Here is a 20,232-nt window from a genome sequence, read left to right as displayed (position 1 = left end):
AACGCACACACGCACACACACAGTGCTTGCACTAACGTTAGACTGTCTTGGCGCACACACACGGAAGAGTACCGTAATACACAAACGGATGAATGAACGAGGTCCTACTGCTAATTAACTAATTACGACGTACTGTATGTACTTTCTGATTCAATGCTTTCTTTCGGTCTCAAAGACTTACAGGCTAAGTTCCCTTCTTCTTTAGCAACAGCCAGGAAATCATGGAAGCATAAAGTCCCTCGTCTTTGCAAAAATCCAAAAACGAACTTGGTCCATTGCTGGCAAAGCACGACATCCTCAGGAAAAATGTGCAAAGACGTATTAGCAGCCAGGAACAGCACACGGCCTGCGTGTTTTGCTCATATTATTTACGTTAGGCTAAGTCACTGCACTTTGGTCTGCTCTAGGTAGATTGTGGGCGGGCATTGGCTCCAACCACAGAGCCAATCGGATCACTATCCGCTTCCCCAGCGCCATGTGGGCGATATAACGATAACGATAAATATCGCGATATTTTTTAATAATCAATATCGAATATAAAAAAAATAAAATCGACTTAAAGTAATGGCTTTGCTTGTCCAAATGACAATACTGACCAAATTGAGATTTCTTTTTCTCTTGTCCATTAATTTTGTTTGCTTTCTAATTTAAAATACAGTTTGAAACCGTCTGTACACAGTAGGCTACGTGTGCTAGCAGAGCTAGACTCCAGTTACGAGTCACGGTGCACATGTGCGGTGGTTTGTCCACCAAAAAAGCGCCAAAAGATCGAAAATAAACGAGCAGAGCCAGAACTGTTCAACTCCCCTGGAGCCACAGCCAGCAGAGAAGCCGGTTTACTTTAGCTTTTAAACCAGCTGCAGCCTGAGAACTGGAGTGTGAGGGGATGTAACACTAAAGATGGCGGCAACGACAAAGAATTGCTGCAAAATAAACATACATCTGTTGTTTAAAAAAAGAAAATATTAAAAGATTTTTTTTTTTTTTTTACTTATAACAATTTCGATAATTATCGATATTGAGAAATATGATAACATTATCATATCGTTATCGCGATATGATTTTTTGCCATATCGCCCAGCCCTACGTGACGTCACCATGCAAGTCAAATCAGAACGACCTGATTAAATGGAGCAGGAAATGAATGACCTGAATGACGGCAATCCACCAATATGGTATTTAGAGACACAGACACATTGATACTAACTCCTATTACTATAATACAATGCTAGACACTGAAAAAAGACATTTATAATGCATGTCACCTTTAAATGAACACTCACCGTAACACCCACTCTACTCACTTTAAACACTTTATATTTATTAGCAAAGAAATTTGCACTACAATTGATACCTCATTGCACCCAATAATACACAAGACCCTCTTCTTGGATTCAAGTATGGTTTAGTCGACAATCCAATGTACAGTTACCCACCCCCCCCCCCCCCCTGGTCTGCATCCCCTTAACAATTGTGTATATTGAGCTGTACTATATTGTACCCATTCTGCAATCTCTTAATACAAATTTCAATCAATCAATTACCCTAAATTGTACCTGATCCCATTGCTGCATTGTACCTCGCTGTTACTATTTCTTTGACGCTGTATTGTGTATATTGATTGACTGAACACTTTTTGTTCATGTACTAGGGATGTCCGATATTATCGGCCGATATCGGCAGTAAAATGTGATATCGGAAAATATCGGTATCGGTTAAAAAAAAAAAAAAAAAATAACATTTTTTTTTTTTTTTACATTTATTTAACCTTTATTTACCCAGGCAAGCAAGTAAGAACCAATTCTTATTTTATTTATTGTCAAAAGTATGCATGTTGGTTTAATTCAACAACAAGAGATATGTAATGTTAATTTTTACTTTTTTAATTATCATATTTTGCACAGATAATGCTTACATTTAGAAAGCCTTTTGAATGCATCCAGTGAAATTATTAGTTACCTGAAATTATTCAGTTTTTTTGGGGGGAAACCCTGCATATATCGGTATCGGTTGATATCGGTATCGGTATCGGTATCGAAATTAAGAGTTGGACAATATCGGAATATCGGTATCGGTAAAAAAGCCAATATCGAGCATCCCTATCATGTACCTTTTCTATTTTATACTTTTTATCTATTTTATCTAGCACACTCTCAGTCCTGAGCTCATACAGAAAAAAGCATTTCATGGAAAAGTATTCTGTATTTTACTATGACAACTATTAAAGAAATTTGAAAAAATGTAAGCGATGTGTAATTTTTTCCCCTTCTCAAAATAAAGAAGTTCACGTAAACACAAGTTGTCTGATTATTTTAAATTTGCTTTTGTGTTTGTGTGTGTAAAACAATTTCTTTAATTGAATTAACTTAAACTAGAAAATTAAATACAAACTAAATTAACAATGTAACTAAAATTACATTTAAAACATTGTTTGTTTTTCCACCATATCTGTTGACAATATAATTTCTTTATATATTGAAGGCTACATATTTTATTGCACTGTCAAATATATATATTTTGTAATCTATTCAACAATTGTATTGCACTGCACTATTGCACTATTTTACTCTGTCTATTTTATCTTACTCTTTTTCTTTTTATTATTGTCTATTTAAAACTGAATCAAACCATAAACCAGGTGGCCTGTTGTTAGATCCTAATGTAAAAAGACTGATTTTATATGTCTGCACTTTATGTGCTCATTTTATGCCTGTCTTTTTTCTGTTGTGAAGCACTTTGAGCTGCAGTTTCTGTATGAAAGGTGTTACAAAGGATCAGATTAAACCGAATATATATATTTATTTATTGATATATATTGCATAGTATTTGTATATCGTTTGATATCCCTTGTATATTCCTTGTACATATACACGGAATATCCCTTTAGTCCAGCCCATAATAGTTCATTCTCCTATTGGACAGCGGTCCACCGGCGCCAGGGACCGGCCCCCGGAGCCAAGTTCAAAGTCACCGACACGACATGTCTGTACTTGCCCCGGCCCTGCCCAGGGATACGGCGACAGAAATGAGAGTGGCACTATTTGTGCACCGTGCGTATAAATACGGCGCAGGTGAATGTAGAAGCCCCTTAGCCCTTTACCTCCGTACCCTTCGTTCACTTAGCATGTTACCGATAAGTTGAAGCCTCACCCACGATACAACGTGCGGTGAAGTATGGCCTGTTTGGCCTCAGAATAGAGCATCGAGACCGCGTGCGAATTAGTAACTGAATTGTCAGAGTTTGTCGCTATACCGTCGAGTGCGACATATTTCTATTGAGTCTTTAATAGTCTATTTGTGTATAGTGTATCGTGCGGTTAGAATTCTATAGTGACCAGCATCTCCAACGCTTTCTCGTATTAGCTAGAGTTCTTATCCAGGCTGGGCCGACCGCATGGCGCTTTCACCCGAGGAGACCTAGGCGAGAACCGTATGGACATGTACACTGGATTAATCTACCCGACGACTACATAGCCCTTTGCGGCTGGAATATATTTGCTTTGGTCCTATGATTTATGGAGCGGATAATCGCCGACGCCTGCACGTGTTGGATTTACCCCGAGAGGAGTCAAGTCGAGTCGGCGCTCAGAGAGCCTGAGGCCGCCTAGCTTTCTTCACTGTAGAGCTACAGTCTACAAGAGAACCAAGCTGTATTCGTCTGTGGATCAAGAGACTACTGCACCGGCTTCTGTACCTGAAGTCTCCCTAGTCATCGTTGACCAGACGTCCTACTACCGACAGATCTTCTACCCCCTTGCTGGCTTACAACCAGTGGGAACCCCTTCCAGTATCTCCCGCTATTACTAGTGTACCATAGATATAATTCCCTAAGATTCAGGTTGTATAATTACCTCCTGCGTAACCAGAGAATGGACATTCGTTATTGATTTGCCTACGCATACTCCTTTGCCTTACAAGTGCATTCAAAGAATAATGTAAAGTATCCTATGTACCTTTTGCTCCATTAAATACTTGATTAATACCTTTGACTGGAACCGATTTCATTGTGGGAAGTGTTCATCATATTCATATATCGTGTACTGTATGGCCAGTAATTAAAGTACATAAAGCGGTAGTGGTTTAATGATACCATACTTATCAATACAGTCAGGGAATTGTACCCCTCAGTTACAAAAGGTGCTATACAAATAAAGTTTATTATTATTATTATTATTATTATTATTATTATTATTATTATTATTATAACAATATAATACTAATATAAATAGTGTATAACAATACAATACTAATATAAATAGTGTATATTAGAAGAATCAAGAATCAAGGGGCTATACAAATACAGTTTATTATTACATGTGCGCAAGGTAACATTTAAGCGCGTGCACGTGACGTCAATAAAGCGCGTGCAACCAGTGTTGATATGAGCAACGCAATACTGAGTATTAGTGTATGCACTGGCGGCGATCGCCCCCCTGGTGCCCCCACGGTTGAAAAACGTGCGCCAAAGTGCCCTTTTGAGTGGCGAAAAATTAGAGGGTGTGCCCTTATTGGTGCTCTTCCAATGGTCTAAACTTGACCATGGGCCCCCACAGTTGAAAAACATCAGGTAAAAGTGCCCTTTTGAGTGCTTTTGTGGCCCACGGTTAAATAATGTCATGCAAAAGTGCCCTTTTGAGTGGAAATAATTAGAGGATGTGCCCTATTGGTGCCCCTCTAATGGTTAAACATGACCATGTGCCCCCATCCACAGTTGAAAACATCGCGCTAAAGTGCCCTTTTGAGTGGCAAAAGCTAGAGGACATGCCCTATTGGTGCCCCTCCAATGGGTAAACTTGACCATGTGCCCCCACAGTTGAGAATATTGCGCTAAAATTGTTCGGATCTTTCAAGAATGTTCTATTTGAATCCCTCCGAAAGGGCTGACAGGCACCACACAATGGATGACTCAATGGTTAGTCATTAGAGTTTGTTTATTTGAACAAACTAGTTGAGATGTTTTCTCCACAATACAACCTTTATAATTCCCACAGTTGACCACAGGCTTACCATAGGTCAAAAACCTGTGAAACAGAACAAAATGCAGTGCATACACATTAATCATAATATTAATATACAATATATATATTAATATCAATACCAATCAATCAATCAATCAATATTAATATTAATATCAATATACATATTAATATATCAATACCACTATCAAATATACATACACTATCCATTTTATATATTATATTATATATATAATTTATATTTATATTATATATATACATTACACTATACACTATCAAACCAGTATGTCATGTCCCCTTTAATTGTGGGTGAGAGGAGGGAGAACTAGAATGACTTCATTTCCCAGAATGCATGGCAATGTTTACTTCCTCCTCCGTGAGATACGAGCCACTAAGCTCCTCACACACAACGGACAAGATAGCAGTTCTCATCAAAGCACACACACGCTCACACCAAAGTTCCCCACATGAATCTCACCGTGACAAACCGGGAAAGCCACCAGGACACTAGTTCAGTTTTGCACCTACGGCGAGGTGCGTTAGCCTAGCCATAAGCTAGCGGCAAACATTCAGACACAACGTTCATTCATTCAGCCAGCATCACTAACACCGTGCACTATGCAAATATTATCCGCAGGCTGCATTAGCAGCCAGCAGCCAACGTGATACATTACATTGTACATATGTGACACAGCCAAGTTAACATTGCAATCCCTTAATAAAGTCCACTTACCAATGGGCGATGTGATCCTGTCAGTGCTATAGTGAGAAGTGACAGCCCGCCACCATTTGAAAGGCAGCTGCGCGAACTGCGCATGCTCCGTCCCAATCACAAACACCTGTTAACTTATTTAGACCCCTTTACACATCTGATCCTTATATTAAATAAACCAAAAGTCTTGACACCTCCCACTTGGCCGACTGATACAATCCAAGGAGGCCACTAAAATACAGGCCACTATAAATACAAGTCACTAGAGTGTTAATGGGCATCTCAGCCTTAAATCAAACTGTTGTAAGTATCTACATTAAAGTGCTTTTAACTAAGTGTCCTTCAAAGGTAAGTGGGACATTGTGAACACAACCCGCATCATGAACACAAACTAACTAAGGAGGTGGGCCCCACCACCTTTCCTCCTACTGAGTGTAGGTTTGCCCTTGAACCACTCAGTTGCCTCACAGGGTTACCCGCTAACTAAACAAAAGAGAGTCACAAAGTCTTTTGGGTACCCGATGGTGAGGACTTCTTCTGCTGGTCTTCAACCGGAATCAGGACCACCAGCCTCCGCACATCCCTGCGAAGGACGATGGTTGTGGGCAGGGTAAAGTCCTTTGCCCGGGGCCTGGATACATGGGGGGCAGGAAACCCTAGGCAGGTTTTGACGTCCGCGTCACGGACCACCCCCTTCTTGTCTGGATACGTGAAGACGATCCGGCCAAGCCGGAACTGTCCTCTTAAGGCATTCTGGTCTGCGATCCAGACCACATCACCAACCTTGACACTCCTCTCTGCTCGGTGCCACTTATGGCGGATGAACAAGTTTGGCCCTGCCAGTTCGCTCCATTTCGACCAGAATTTGTCCACCCCAGCCTGGACAGCCCTCAGCCTGCGCCACGGATGAGTTTCCACATCAATCCCTTGCATGTCTCCTCCTTGTCCGGTGCGCCCAAGGATAAGGGAGTTAGGAGTTAGGTACTCGACTGTGTCCTCTTGTTCCTGTGCCTTGGCGTCGATGGGTCGTTCGTTGGTTAAGTTGGCTGCCGAGTAGAGGAGGGTCTGGAACTCCCCCCAGGTGTAGCAACCGGTGGTTCCGTCGAGGCTGTTGAGAGCTCTTTTTATGAGCTTAACAGCTGCCTCTGCTGCTCCGTTCCTGTGGGGCGAATCCGCAGGATGGAAGTCCCACTGCCACTCAGTGCCATTCTTGGCGGCTGCGTTCTCGACCGATGCCTTCTGCACACATGCTAGGTGCCTGTGCAACTCTCTCAAGGCAGGCTTGGCGCCTACAAAGTTTGAGCCTCTGTCCGACCATAACCTCCTGGGATGCCCCCTTAGAGCAGTGAATCGGGAGTAGGCCTGAAGAAAGCTCTCCGAAGACTGGTCGTCAACAAGGTCAGCGTGGACGGCCCTGGAAGCCATGCAGCAATACACGACTCCCCATACCTTCTTCCTGGTTCTTTTCTTGACGGCGTCCCTCACCTCAAAGGGGCCGAAAAGGTCCAGTGTGGTATTCTCAAATGGGTTTGCCCTGCTGGTACGCTCCGGAGGGAGGTTTCCCATCACTTGCCGGCATAGCTTGGCTCTCTGCTTCTTGCAAGGGACGCACTCGTTGACCACCCTTTTGACAGTTCTCCGACCTTGTACTACCCAAGACTTTCTTCTTGTGCGCAGCAGTGTGGCTGCAATGCCTTCATGATTGGCCTCATGAGCTTCTCTAGCCAGCAAGGTCCCCAGCCATGATTTGTAAGGGATTAACGGTACAGCTGTTCCGTCTTCACTCCATGATTGGACTCTACCGCCGCAAAGCAAGAGTCCTGTGTTGTCATCTCTGGTCACAACAAGGCGGTTCAGGGTTGTGTCCTGAAAGTTTACGCCGTCTTGGGCTGCAAGGGCCAAGTCTTGGAAGGCCACCATTCTCTCTCTTGCAGAGAGCTCTGGTCCCCTTGCCTCCCACTTTGCTGAATCTGAGGCTTGGTATTTAGCGCTCAGCCAGGATTCCGCAGCTCGTCGGACCCAGGCGACAGTTCCACCTAGCTTTGTCAAGCTACTGAACCGTTTGGGCTCCACAAGGCTTACGAGAGCAACACCCCAGGACTTTCTCTTTGGCTTTTCTGCTGCTGGAGGTGGACCTTGGTCTTTCGGCTGTGGTTCCAGCGCAAAGTCTCTCGAGTCTGTACCAACATCAGTACTGCTGGGGCCTGAGAGCTTTTGTGACTGAGCCCTGGTGACTACAGCTGAGAACGCCTTTCTCTGTAGTCTCTTGACGTCATCAGCGACACTGGTCACAATTTCACTGGGCATCTTGACGGGCCACTCAGCTTCAGGCCATCTCAAGAACTCTGGGCCTCGTTGCCACTCTGACTCATTATCAAGCTCCTCATGGTTGCTCCCCTTGTGAGGATGTCCGATACGTTGAGGTTTCCATCAACCCACCTCCAGTCTTCTACTGGTCCAGCCATTTGGATCTCTCCAATGCGGTTGGCAAAGAAGGTCTGGTAGCCATAACTGTCCTTCTGGATCGCTCCCAGAATTGTTTGGCTATCCACGAAGTGGACCCAGCGTGCGACCTTGATGCGGCAGTGCTTCTCAAAGTATCTCTTTAGACGGACCGCAAAGACAGCGCCGCATAATTCTGCTTTAATTACGTCTCCTTTCTGGTCAAGAGGAGTAAGTTTGGCCTTTGATTCAACCAACTTCACGACGACCCCATCTTGCGTCTCCCAACGGAGGTAGAGCACGGCACCGTAGGAAGCCTCGCTCCCATCAGAAAATGTTACGCCCAATGGGCAGCCTATGGCTCCTTGAGGTGTGAGGCTTCTCTCAAACCTGACTTGGCCAAGTCTCACATACTCCTCGAAGAGTGTTATGGAAGCCTCCCGGAGTTTGGGCGAGAGTGGGTCATCCCAAGTGTCTTTGGTCTGATTCCCTATGCCTGCCTCTTGGTAGGAGCTTCTCACAAGCATTACTCCTTTTTGCTTCACAGGTGTGGCAAGACCAATGGGGTCGTAGAATCCAGCGACCTGGCTTAGCAGTACTCGACGGGTCAAGGGGTTTGGAGTGTTACTTCTCACTTCCTCTTGGCGCAGATCGAGTCCAGTCCTCATCTTGCCTCGTTTTCTCGAGAAATTGATGGACGTCATTATGCGAAGCTTGTCAGTCTCTGGTTCGTAGCCAACTCCCAGTGCTTTGCTTTCTTCATCCCGCATCTGGTTGGGTAACACCAGAGTCTTGGGTGCAGACATAGTTGTCTTTGGGTTACTGGAGCTGTCCGCAGTTCCAGACCTCCCACTTTGGGCTGACAAGACCCACGGTTTAAGGGAGAAGCCTCCAGCTTTCAAGATCTTTTCGACTCCTTCTGTGATCTTCTCCAGTTCTTTTAAGTCATCGTGGGACGTCAGGATGTCATCTACGTAGCTGTCTTCTACCAGAACCCGGCGCTCTTCTACCATGCCTGCGAACTGGGGCAGATTTGCCGTTTCCCTCATGGCGACCTGAGCGATGCAGCCAGCAGGTTTATCTCTGATGTTGACTCTGACAACGACGAAGACTTCGATTTCGTCCTCTGGGTTGTCTCTCCAGAGGAACCGATGGAGTTGGACTTCTTCGTCTTCTAGCCACACAGAGTTGTACATTTTTCTCACGTCACCTAGGGCGGCGAACATCCCAGTCCTGAATCTCAGAAGGACTCCTCTGATCAGATTGAGGACGTCTGGTCCCTTGTACAAGAGGTCGTTTAAACTCACCCCTCGGAATTCTTGGCTACTGTTCCAAACAATTCTCACAGGGGTAGTTGATGAGTGAGGATTTGGCGCGACCAGATGACTGATGTACCACTTTGGTCCCTTCCAGCTGTCGTCTTCCTCTTTGGTGAGTTTAGCGGCAGCTCCCCTTGAGACCATCTCGTGGATCTGCTCTCTGTATGCAGCCTTCCACTCTGGCTCCCTTTCAAGGCGTTTCTCAGTGTTTCGGAAAGTCGCCTCCACGGCACGTCGGTTGTCTGGCAGCGTCGCAGGGTCTCCTCTCCATGGATAAGCCGCGTCCCAGTGGGGGGATTTGCTGTGCTTGTCAGATTGTACGTAGGTGAGACATCCTTTGATCTTTTCAAGGTCTCTTTCCTCTCCTAGGGTCATTTCTTTCCCGCCAGGGGGACATCTACCGCACTTGCAGCCGCCACATTGAGGATCGCAGGCCGCGCCGACGCTGTCCCACTTGAACCATTCGATGACTTCTTTGTTGGTAGACGCAGTACTTCGGAGGAGTACTTCTTGATCTTCAACCTGGGCTTTACTTGATCCTGCTGGACCCACAAGGATCTCTCGGTATGCCTTTGAAGTTGTTCTCATCGACCGTGCAAAGTGGATTTCAGACCTATGCACCGCTAGGTCCACTGCCTCAAAGAGGTCGGGATGAGCTCCACCAACAGTCTTTCCCAGGGGACCGTCCCAGAGGACGAGGTCTCCCTCCACTCTGATTGGTTGTGGGACTAGGCGACCCTCCCTGTGACTGATCAGTAGGTCAATCTTCTCAGGGCGGACCAAGTCTTTGACTGCGACGTCTGGGAAGAACTTTTGGAGTTGCTGCGGCGTGACTGCCTGGTTCACCTTTGCAATGTTTTCCAAGCCGTAACAAAGGAGTTTGTGCTCCGCCACTGTTCCTTTGGGGGTTTTTACCCTCAATCTTAAGGAATACCTTTTGGTAGCAACTGTTTTCTCCATCCCTCCAACTCCTTGGACAATCAGTTTGATGTCTTCGCCATTTAGTTTCAGACGATCAGCGGCTTCGTTCGAGATGTAGTTCGTATCTGAAGCTAGGTCGATCAAAGTGCCGACTAGCTGACCCGAGTTTGTTGTCACCTCGAGTAGCATCATTACCACTGGATATTCTCTTGGCTCACCGCTGGTGCACACTGTTGTTGATGTTCTGTTTGAGAACGCTTCCTTGAACTCTGCTTTTAATTCAGGGGAGAGTTTGGCAAGGAGCTCCTCTTGTTTATTGGTCAGTCCAAGTCCCCGCCTCTCTACTTTTGAATAGCTCTGCTCCTTCTGCTCTCCACTCTTTTCCATCTTCTTGGTCTGTGGCATCGGACAGAGCAAGTAGTTATGGTCTGAGGACCTCCCTTTCCGACAGTCATACTTTGCACAGAGGAATTTCTGGGTGCAACTGCCGTCTTCACCATGGAGGCACAGGCACTTGAAGCATGCTCCAGATTTCTTTAACTGAGCCTTCTTGCTGGACAGGCTTAGCCTCTTGAAGACCTTGCAGGAAAACAGTCTACCTGCATGCTCTTCATCCCCACACGCTATGCATGAGCTTGGTTGAGAGCCCTTTTGGGTGTTTCCCGCTGTGGCTTTGGTGAATGCTCTCCTTTCTCTACCTCGGTCGTTGGCTCTCTCAGAATAGTCCGCTGGACTGGGCTGCAGCTGATCCAACTCCTCAAGGATGTCCTCTTGTCTCTTCAAGTACTGCAGTAGGCAATCAAAGTGGGTCTGTGGTGAAAAGCCGCTTACAGGGTCAAGTCTATACGTAAGCCACTTTTCTTTCAGGGTGTCAGGCAGCTTACTCTCGATGGAATGAGCCACCACCCGATTCTTCACGGCATCTTCCTCCCCCAGGACTTGGAGATCACGAAGAGCTCTTTCCACAGCCTGAATTAGTTCGATGGTCTTTCTTGGTTGGTTTCCCTTGACGGGGGAAAGTCCATGAACCTCTTTTAAGATGAGCAGCACTATCTTCGGCTTGTTTCCGTACTTGTTGTCCAGGAGCCTGAATATGTCATGGGCGGATCCGTAGCTGGACAGCACGAGGTCCCTCTTGACTTTCTCATCTAGGCTCCCTAGGAGATGGAATTTCCTGATGTTTTCCAACCCATGTGGGTTTCCCAGCTGCTGCAGGTCCTCCCATTCAGCTTTCCAACGGTAGTAAGCTCTCATGTTACCAGAAAACATGGGCAGGCGTGCTCGCTCTAGAGTGATCTGGGGCCTGAAGTTATAAGCACCAGGGTATGTGCCGGAACCACCTGGTGGTGCGTGGAAGGTGCCATGTGATGTGCTTGTGGCATTTTGAAGTGCAGCATCGTTGAGATCAGGGGTCATGCTGGGCAAGATAGGCTGGACGATGGGTCCAGGGGTCCGAGAGTCTATGGGGAAGACCAGGTAAGGGTCTGCGTGAGCACCGGTCATTGCAGTTTGCTTATCGCCATGCTCTTTGTGTTCAGGCTTTGCGTGTTCTTGCTGGTCATCGTCGTCGCCAGGCTGGTCGCAGTCTCGCCACAACCATTTATCCCACAGTGGATCATGTCGTTGCTTTAGCTCCTTGCTACGGTCCCTTGACTCCTTTAAATTTGTTATTGGAATCAGGTCTGTCCACTCATGCACAGCTCTGTAGAGCTCGCCAATCTTCCGTTCCAGGTCTGTATTCCCCAGTTCGCGCTCCCTCCTAGTCATCTTCTTATGGTCGGTTGCCTCGGCCTGGTCCAATGCTGCTTCAGCCTCTTCAGCGAGGGTGACAATTGTCTCTTCAGCAAACCTGGCCCAAAAGTTCTTTTCAACGATGACCTTGATTCCATCAAACGTACGGACGCACTCCGCCGTTTTCTCGTCGACTTGCACCGCCTTTTTTGTGGACTCTTCAATGCCCTCTTCTTTCAGGGCCGTGCTGTATTCAAACCCTGCTTCTTCGACTCTGGTATGCTCCATCTTGAAGTTCAACCATGCACCTCTCAGTTCACTTTCTCCTAGTACATGAGCCCTGGAGGTGAGATGGTTGGCTTTTTTGGAAAAAGCAGTCTGGGCTGCTGAACGCCTCTGCTTCAGCTTCTCCAGCTCCTCCTCTGTCGCTGCCATCTTGCTAACTTTTCCTTCTTCGACCGTTGACTTATGAGCTTTTCTCCCAACTGGGCTTAATAGTCTTGTTTTCCGACTGTTCCCTTTTATTGGCTTCAGCTCTTTGTCTTCGGCTAGCAGGTTTAGCAGATGTACAGGGGGCAGTATGGATGGGCTGTTAGCTAACAGTCAGATGGGTTAAGCAGTCTCTTTAATTAATTAATTTGTTGTCCTTGCTTCCAAGATCATCCGGCCTACTTGGTTGAAAGCCGGGCCTTGGTTTTTTGACTGCGTCAATTGGTTTTTGACTGCGTCAATTGGTTTTTGACTGTTCGGATCTTTCAAGAATGTTCTATTTGAATCCCTCTGAAAGGGCTGACAGGCACCACACAATGGATGACTCAATGGTTAGTCATTAGAGTTTGTTTATTTGAACAAACTAGTTGAGATGTTTTCTCCACAATACAACCTTTATAATTCCCACAGTTGACCACAGGCTTACCATAGGTCAAAAACCTGTGAAACAGAACAAAATGCAGTGCATACACATTAATCATAATATTAATATACAATATATATATTAATATCAATACCAATCAATCAATCAATCAATATTAATATTAATATCAATATACATATTAATATATCAATACCACTATCAAATATACATACACTATCCATTTTATATATTATATTATATATATAATTTATATTTATATTATATATATACATTACACTATACACTATCAAACCAGTATGTCATGTCCCCTTTAATTGTGGGTGAGAGGAGGGAGAACTAGAATGACTTCATTTCCCAGAATGCATGGCAATGTTTACTTCCTCCTCCGTGAGATACGAGCCACTAAGCTCCTCACACACAACGGACAAGATAGCAGTTCTCATCAAAGCACACACACGCTCACACCAAAGTTCCCCACATGAATCTCACCGTGACAAACCGGGAAAGCCACCAGGACACTAGTTCAGTTTTGCACCTACGGCGAGGTGCGTTAGCCTAGCCATAAGCTAGCGGCAAACATTCAGACACAACGTTCATTCATTCAGCCAGCATCACTAACACCGTGCACTATGCAAATATTATCCGCAGGCTGCATTAGCAGCCAGCAGCCAACGTGATACATTACATTGTACATATGTGACACAGCCAAGTTAACATTGCAATCCCTTAATAAAGTCCACTTACCAATGGGCGATGTGATCCTGTCAGTGCTATAGTGAGAAGTGACAGCCCGCCACCATTTGAAAGGCAGCTGCGCGAACTGCGCATGCTCCGTCCCAATCACAAACACCTGTTAACTTATTTAGACCCCTTTACACATCTGATCCTTATATTAAATAAACCAAAAGTCTTGACAAAAATGCCCTTTTGAGTGTCGAAAATGAGAGGACATGCCCATTGGTGCCCTTCTAATGGTCTAAATTTGACCTCTAGTTTTGCCCTTTTGAGTGACAAAACTAGAGGATGTGCCCCTCCAATGGTCTAAACTTGACCATGTGCCCCCACAGTTGAAAACATCGCGCTAAACCTAAAGTGCCCTTCTGAGTAGCAAAAGCGAGAGGACGTGCCCATTGGTGCCCTTCCAATGGTTAAACTTGACTATGAGCCCCCACAGCTGAAAATATCACGCTAAAATGGCATTTTGAGTGGCGAAAATTAAAGGACGTGCCCATTGGTGACCTTCCAATGGTCTAAACTTGACCCAGACTGTTAAATAATGTCACGCAAAAGTGTTAGCTACATCTCTGAGCAGCCCCGTCACTACAATATTCCATCCATTTAAATGTTCAGTTTTAGACACATCCCCTCTTGAATGTTCAGATGCCAGAGGGCCTAATGCAGTCTGAGCTGTAACCTGCATCCTACTGCTGTGTGTGAGGTAGGTAATACATCAAGCTTACTTTGAAGTAGCAAAGATTGAGTTTGTTTTTACCAATTATGCATTACTTATACACTATTAGTATTTACTATTTAGTAATGCATAATTGGTAAAACAAACTCAATCTTTGTACACTGCAAGTGCTTTTATTGATGGCAGTATGTTTTAGCCTAGGCTAGCTGTATTACTACTGTAGCTAGCTAAATTAAACAGGTACCTTGCTTAGCTGATTCTATGCTAACCTGTGTTCTCAATTTAGAAATAAAGTGTACAAATTATTTTAGGATTATTTGCACAAAATATACCCACTTTAAAGTCCAGTGTGAATTGCTTTTTAACGCTAATTTAAGAGTGGTAGTAAACCCCAAAATTGGCCATTTTAGTTTGTTTTTGAGGACTGCATACTTTTTTTGCAAACCAAAATACTATACTTTATACTTATACCACATGCATGAGCCTGGTCTCTTTTGAAAGATGACATTCTGGAGTCTCTGATACAATAAGGTAAACTCACCTTTAGTGCTAATGAAAGTAACATAGGTCTGAACTTGAGTTGTAGATAAACTTGTTACTCACGTTTTTCTGTAGTAGTCCAGACGTAGTATTTCCCCAGAATGGCTGGAGGCTTAAAAAACACCCGAGATCCATAGCCTGAAGTCTTATGTAGATCATAAAGATCCGTTCAGAAATGAGTGATTAGGAGTGATTTTGGTAAACTGTGTACAAAAGAAAAGCTCAGTTTTCTCATAGACGTCAACTAATTCTGCAGTTTTTCTCTTCCTGTTTTCGCTCGTGACTTTTTACCTAGATCCCTGATTTGTACATCCCCAGGTGGGGTATCATTGGAAAGCTACACTCATTGGATACAACCCTGTCCAATCATTTTCGAGATCGCCAAATGATTGACGGAACTAGAGCCCCAAGAGTCAGGAGTAGTATTTGCGCAATACCGTGTACTTCGCGCAAGCCTCACATATCGGCATGTAACTCGAGAACCGCTGAGTGGATTTTGTCACCTGAAAGGGCTATCGACAGGCAACTAATGGGGCTTTAATTCGAATTGTTATTGTATTAAAGAATATGCACAACCAAGCCACTAGAGGTCGCCAACGTGCAGGTGGGCAAATCGTGTGGGCCCCCACCTGATAAGAGGTTAAAAGTGGGTTTAGCATTGGCCTATATTCTATGATTACAGAATGCCTAGGAGAGAAAGAAATCGGAAGAATATTAAAAAGCAGCTGAAAAATGCTGCGAGAGGCAGCTTCTCTTGGGTACAGACGCTTAGAAAAATTGGGTCCAAAGCAACAATAATAAGGGAGGAGATAAGGATACGGGTATGTATTTGTAAGTCCTCACTACTGTACAAGCTTGTCTCACAGAGCCATAGTTTGGATTATAATTGAGAATCTGGTGCTAACATGGTCAATAATGCTTATTTTGGACAGAAAAAATTCTTAAACATTTAAATTGTCCAACCATAGACCCTTTTTATTCCAATCAAGGCAAGAGAGCTAGTGGTGGTAGTGCTATATGACATATTATTTTATAATACAATTATAACATTGTAGGCTACAGTACAAATATTATATACAGTACAATTATATTACTATTATAAAACAAATATTATTTGCTCCACCTTAGATAAAGACAGTACAGACAATGAAGATGGAGATATTCAAGAGGGAAATGATGATATCAGGAAGAGAGATGGTGAAGAAGTGGAGGAAAGAGAAAATGCAGATGATTCTATGGAGAGAAATTATGAAGAAGTTGAGGAAAGAGAATGCAGATGATGCTATGGAGAGCAATGATGGTCATGGAGATGCTAAAGAAAGCGAGGATGAAAATGATGATAGGGAGAGAAATTATTCAAACAACACAACAACAAATAACTTAAATGCTCTCCTGTTGCCATTAAAATATCCCACTGATCCAGCCAGTATCCAGGTACAATATATTAAGTTTAATGGAGAGAATGGGGAAGATAGAGAGGGGGGAGGGAGAGATAGAAGAGTGAATGAGAGGACAGGATGAGAGAAGGAGAGGAGTGGACATGAGGAGAGAAGGAGAGGAGAGAAGGGGAAGAGAGAAGGGGAGTACAGGAGGAGAGAATGGGAGTACAGGAGGAATGAATGAATGAATGAAAACTTTATTTAACAGATTGCAGAATGGGTACAATACAGTACGGCTCAATACATACAATTGTTAAGGGGATGCAGACCTGAGAAAGACGTTTGTCTTGTTTCCATCAGGGTCCCCCATTTTCAATTCATATAGACATATATGACATACATGACATACAGATAGTCAGTACTGCTACATCTATACATTTATGACATACCAGATTTGCAAATACAGTACTGTTTGTGATACAGAAGGAGTCAAGAAAAGGGAGTATATACATTTGACGTAGAAACTGTACATTGGAGGAGGTTGGGTGGGGGGGGTTGGGTACATTGGGATATTGACAACCATACTGGGTAATTTACATTGGAGGTGGTTGGGGGGGGGGGGGGGGGCGGGGGGCACACTGTATAAACAAGTAACACTGTACATTGAGGGGGGGGGGGGGAGGAGACACTGTACAAACAAACACAATTGTACATTGAACTATTGACAAAACCATACTAGGTAAATGACTGTACATTGGAGGGGGTTGGGTTAGGATATTTACAGGGGCCAGTGTTGAATTGCAGTCTCCCGTAGGTGTCCCTTTAGAGAGGTTTTGAAAGTGGGTAGTGATCCACATTCCTTTACAGCTTTGGGTAGGGCGTTCCACATTGATGTGGCATAATTGCGAAACGTGTTTAGTCCCTTATTTGAGCCGAATCTGGGTTTAACATGATTTGTGGAGCTCCCTCTGGTGTTGTGATCGTGGTATTCACTGACCTTTGGGAAGTATTTTGACATGTACATGGGTACCTTGGTCGTGTAGTGTATCTTGTAGACCAGGCCCATTGCAAGTTGTTGTACTCTGTCGTCTACTCTAAGCCATCCTAGGTTGTCAAAGTGGGCAGGGGTGAGGTGGGTTCTAGGAGTAAGGTCAAGCAGTAGTCTGACCAGTTTGTTTTGAGATGTTTGTAATTTTGTTTTTAGCGCCTTTGAGGTGCTTTGGTACCATGAGGTGCAAGCATAGTCGTAGTACCCCTGAATGAGTGCTCCTGCCAGAGTCTTCAGGGTGTTCTTGTTTACCAGAGAGGAGATCCGGTACAAGAATCGAGTTCGTTGGTTGACTTTTTTTATTACATTGGATGCCATTTTGTCACAGGAGAGATTAGCCTCTAGGATGGAACCCAGGTAGGTAATTTCATCTTTCCTTGTGACAATATTGTCACCCACTGTAACTGAGAAGCCGTCGGTCTTGCTGAGTTTGTTATTTGAACCGAAGAGAATGGACTCTGTTTTGCCCATGTGTAATGATAGTTTGTTATCAGCGAGCCATATGCAGATTCTGCCTAGTTCCGAGCTGAGGGTTTTTTCAACCTGTAACTTGTTCTTGTCAGAGACCAGCAGGGCTGAGTCGTCCGCAAACAGGAACAAGTTGCAGTCACAAGCTGACGACATGTCATTTGCATAAATTAGGAACAGTAGCGGTCCTAGTATGCTTCCTTGTGGAACACCACAGCTCACTGTGAGGGGGGGGGATAGGGTACCGTTTACCTCCACCATCTGTTCCCTCCCCTCAAGGTAGGATTGCATCCAGCTCACTGATAGACTATCAAAACCAATTGCTTTTAGCTTGTCAATCAGAATGGAGTGATTGACCGTGTCAAAGGCCTTTTGTAGGTCCAGCATGACCATGCCGCAGTATTTGCCTGCGTCCACCTCTTGTTTGATGTGGTCATTCAAATAGAGAAGGCATGTGTCAGTGGAGTGGGATGTTCTGAAGCCAGATTGGAGAGAAGGAGAGAAGGGGAGTACAGGAGGAGAGAAGGAGAGTACAGGAGGAGAGAAGGAGAGGACATGAGGAGAGAAGGAGAGTTAGGAGAGAGAAGGGAAGAAGCTCAACGGCACTCAAATTAACTTTAACTGTTAAACTGTTTCATATCCTGTAAAATATATGTTGTAAATAGCTTTTAAAGAATAGGTTCACTATTTTTCAACCCAGACAATATTAAAATGCTGTTTCCCAAATATTTATATTCCTCACTGATATCTTTAGCATTGAGAAATGTACCACTGCAGCAATGGTTTAGGCCTTCAAACACCATAATCTACTTTTCAAACACCATGATAAATTTAAGTTTCAAACACCATGATAAATCTAAGTTTCAAACACCATGATAAATCTAAGTTTCAAACACTATGATAAATCCACTTTTCAAACACCATGATAATTTACTTTTCAAACACCATGATAAATCTACTTTTCAAACACCATGACAATGAGGTGAAATAAATTGAAAGGTGTATTGTTCCCTGTGTGTTTTTATCATAGAGGTGTGGTTATACTATTAATCTGGATTGTCTATGTTATTCTAAAGTTAATCTTAATCAAGGATGAAGACTATTTCACCATACATGACGCATCATATCTTTTTGCTCACTGTTGGGGTCCCATGTTGTGCAGTAGTAGGTGCCCTTTTTTCTTTTCGCCCCTGCCCTTCAAACAGTCTGAGTCCGCCACTGGGTGTATGTATGTACGTGTGTTTCATTAGGTGAAAGAATAAATAGTTTTAAAGTATATTCTGGACGTGGAACTGAATTATTATACGATGCGCGTCACAGTGTTTATACTCATCTGGGTCTTTTTATTGACAGCCTACATACAGGAGCCGCAACAGTTCCTTTCGAGCCGCTGCTGCAAGAAAGGAGCAATACGAGGAAAACAATGTGAACATAATTGTACTTACAGATGTTGTGGTGTCCACAGTCTGATCTGTTTCCACAAGAAGAACGTCTTGGTCCAGTACAGTTCTGCCACAGAGACGTTAGCAAGAGACTCGTTTCATTGTATCCAACATGTCTCTGGTCCGACTCACAACAAAGGGAACACCCTTGATCTGGTTCATAATCGGGTTAAAAGTCAGTAATGTTTGCACGGAGGAGTTGACGGTGACCGATCACAAATGTGTTGTTTAACTTGTCCTTTGATAGCGGTTTTGTACCAGAGAAGCGAGTTTAAAGCTCCGGCATTGTAAACAGCCTGGCTGTAGCAACGTTTGCTGCTAGTTGTAACAGGATGCACAGCCATCTTAGATGACGTCACGCCTCTCGTAACTCGATCCGTTCGCCCCGTAAAGCGTGAATACTTTACCCAAGGCAGTTGTCCTTCCGCGTTCGGTTTGCGCGCCCTGATTGGCCTCTCAGCGCCCAATCGCGTTAGCCCTACTATCGCCTAACTACTCGCTCAATATACTACCATTTCACCGTGCATTTCTACCAAAGGTAGCCGCATTTCTGGCAGACACTGATTGGCCGACGCTAGTTTCTACACTGGTTAAGCTTAGGCAATCTTCGAAGTTGGTTAAGGTTAGGCAAGTTCTTTCGACGGTTAAGCTTAGGCACTCTTTCGAAGTTGGTTAAGGTTAGAGTTTGTCTTAGAGCAGCGGTTCCCAAACTTTTTTGGCCGTGCACCCCCTGTCACCTCCCGACCTAGCTGACGCACCCCCCAATGGGTTTCTGTTAGAAAAAATTGTTGCTGGTCTCCGTGCACAGATTTTATTTTTTATTTTATCTCTTCCCACGGCGACTATGGATAGGGAATACAAATAGACCTCCTGTTCACTGTAAAGTGCCACATTTTGATATATTGAGCTTTAAACTTCAAGTAAAAAATGTTGGAACTCACAACACGCAATCTAAAACCCCTTCCTCTC

At 44.2% G+C, this 20,232-nt stretch overlaps 1 protein-coding gene across 1 annotated transcript in view; it reads right to left on the bottom strand.

The window, feature by feature from the left end:
- Nucleotides 1-19,318, bottom strand: part of LOC311233358 (tropomodulin-3-like) — a gene marked incomplete at its 3' end in the record, with an annotated part of 75,073 nt that extends 55,755 nt beyond the window's left edge. The window contains exon 1 of the mRNA XM_084320334.1: nt 19,267-19,318. The remainder of the gene's footprint in view (nt 1-19,266) is intronic.
- Between the last annotated feature and the right edge of the window lie 914 nt (nt 19,319-20,232).

Source organism: Notolepis coatsorum (assembly GCF_963971535.1).
Source record: "Notolepis coatsorum genome assembly, chromosome: 8".
Lineage (NCBI taxonomy): Eukaryota > Metazoa > Chordata > Actinopteri > Aulopiformes > Paralepididae > Notolepis > Notolepis coatsorum.
The sequence above is the reverse complement of the archived record's forward strand: the minus strand, read 5'-3'. Positions and strand labels throughout refer to the sequence as shown.